Source organism: Penaeus chinensis, chromosome 25, assembly GCF_019202785.1.
Source record: "Penaeus chinensis breed Huanghai No. 1 chromosome 25, ASM1920278v2, whole genome shotgun sequence".
Classification (NCBI taxonomy): domain Eukaryota; kingdom Metazoa; phylum Arthropoda; class Malacostraca; order Decapoda; family Penaeidae; genus Penaeus; species Penaeus chinensis.
In genome coordinates, this window is record NC_061843.1 from 11,259,814 (window position 1) to 11,262,313 (window position 2,500).

Consider the following 2,500-nt stretch of genomic DNA (forward strand, 5'->3'; position numbering starts at 1 on the left):
GTTTTTATTCCGCCATTATTCCATGAACGGTAGAAATTCAGAAACGGAAATTTCCATAAAATGTAGGCTAAATTAATTATTTCAGTGTAATTGAGCGAGCACCATTTTCATTTAAGTGTTAATGGTGATAAATAAGACATTGGAGGAACATCTTTTGAAATTACAGAAAGTTTTAGAAGCATAAAAAAAAAATTCTTTGTTCTGAATCTTTTATCAAGTATAAATAAACCGTTGGTGTCCACTGTTCAGTAGATACAGACTTTTTTTTATTTGATTTTAAAAGATTATATGATATCAACATTCCTTTTCCAGAATTAGGCTAATATTGATGAAAAAAATAAATAAAAATATTCGCTCTTTTCGTCATTGTCGGACGTCGTATTTTTTAAATCCGTATTACATTATAAATATTACAATCTTATCATATGTTGTTAATATTAGTAATTCACATAAAAATACGTTACAAACCTACTTATACAATTATATCGTCCTATAAATAAATTACACATAAAGATTGTAAAGCAGTTGATTATCGCTGATCTAAAGTGGGGAACTATAACGCGACTCGGAACTAAGAGTCAAGGCAGCAAATGCGCAGTGTGTGAAGGTCGAGTCGCCTTTTTATTTGATGATAATATTTTTTTCTTGTTTCCATCGGTGAGTTTTCTGTCCAGTTTTTTATCGAGTCGTTCATGTGCCTATGATCGTCCTAGCAACTAGACAGGAGAGATAAAAGGTCGGGAAAGGTAGAAAAGCTTGCGAAAATCGTGTCTTTGATGATGGACTATGCAAACTTGCAGTGTGGAAAAAAAAATTAATATTCATAGATTTTCGTTATTAAAGCCTATTCTTAAGTCACCGGCATAGTCTGCATCGTCATCATCTACGTGATCTTCATGTGAATTTAGACAATATTATAATTATTGATCAATCGTGTTCGTCATCCTCGTCATCATCACGTATTTACTTTTCACATTTTAATTCCTTTTATTATTCGCCTATTCACGTATTTGCTTATGGCAGTCCTTCTATTTTGTCAGTTGAAGTATTAATGATTTAATATGCTGTGAATATGTTTTCTCTTGACAAGCTGTCTAGTTTAAATATAGCCGTTTGTTTACGATCTAGATGTGTTTGTTACTAATTTTTTTTTTTTTTTTTAATATTATTCCATTTATTATTTTGATCATTTTATGGGAAAGTTGTGTATATCAGATGCAAAGAAATTTGGTAATAATGGATTGCATTTGCTACATACTCCCCAGAAATGAAATTTTAATCCTTGGAATCCTATTTTAGTGACATTTTAGTGACATTAAGAATAGGAAGTGTGGCAAAAGTTTATGCAGTCACCGCAGTCTCAGCAAATCTCAGTGCTCAGGCTAAAAGTCTTAAAAACCCTACCATAAATAATCTGGTAACATAGAGTTTGAAGAGTCTCCATTATGACAAATGGGGATAAGGTATAAATGAGAATGAATACCTCCACAGTGCAAGAGATAAAATTTGACCAATTTCAATTATGCGTTCATCAGAGACAATTGAAACCAGTCGAATACATCTCTCGCTCTGGAGATATTTGTTCTCATTCATACCTTTTCAGCAAAGAAAAGTTCCATCTTTTCTAAATAGGCCAATAGGTGGAGTTAGTTGCTTGCCTCAACAGAAACACTATAGGTGCGTGGAGGTTGTAGTGATCAGTAGATGTTGTCCTGCTGTCAGGTTGGTGGTCATTGGTTGATGCTACACCATCCCTTATAGAACTAGCATGTTAGATCACATACAGAAATTGTATATAGGCCTATAAGTTTATATGATATTGTTAGTTTTTTGTTGTTATTAGTTTGCTTACGATGTGTATCCTGCAATTTCCAAGTTACATATCACACCCCCCTTAGCCTTTTATGATAATATCAAATATTTTAATGATAGTTGGCTTATGTGGCTGCAAAAATCTAACCAAAATCCAGTGAAATCATAGTGATTCAGTAAGGTCTGTAACATATTTTTTTTATGCTGTGGTTATTCCGGCTCCAGATCTCGTAACATTTTGGGTATTTGTCTGGCATGTATTGGGATCAACTCTTTGTGACCGAACATACTTTCACCTGTCCTCCCTACCCAAACGTAAATGACCGAGTGTTTCTTATTAATTTTCCCTGATTATTTTAATAACTTGTTGATAAAATTAATCAACTGTTGAGCAACAGCTCCTTGATCCATCAAGGTCAGGAAAGATCAGAATTGATTCATATTGATCAACTTATTTACTGCAGCTCCCTGCCTCCCCTCTGGTGCCAACCCTGTCTGGAAATAGGAAGTTCTATCGCAGAAAACATTCAAACAAGATATTTTGAGCCCTGGAGCACATTATTGTGAATTCAGATAGTAGCAAGAAACAGTTGTGACCGTTGCATTGCTGCCGAGGCATTAAGCAGGGGGATCTTCAATTAAATGTCAAACAAAAATTCCATCCTGCAATGTTGCCGGGAAAATAGCT

General features: G+C 34.2%; 1 protein-coding gene across 2 annotated transcripts in view; it reads left to right on the forward strand.

The window, feature by feature from the left end:
• Positions 1 to 566: 566 nt before the first annotated feature.
• Positions 567 to 2,500, forward strand: part of LOC125038478 (E3 ubiquitin-protein ligase RNF13-like) — a 22,913-nt gene continuing 20,979 nt past the window's right edge. Inside the window, exon 1 of one of the 2 annotated variants that reach the window (XM_047631954.1) lies at positions 567 to 657. The gene's annotated coding sequence lies outside the window, so the exon portion shown is untranslated. Of the gene's footprint in view, positions 658 to 717; positions 737 to 2,500 lie in introns of those variants that run through there. The other variant, XM_047631955.1, reaches the window with a different exon arrangement.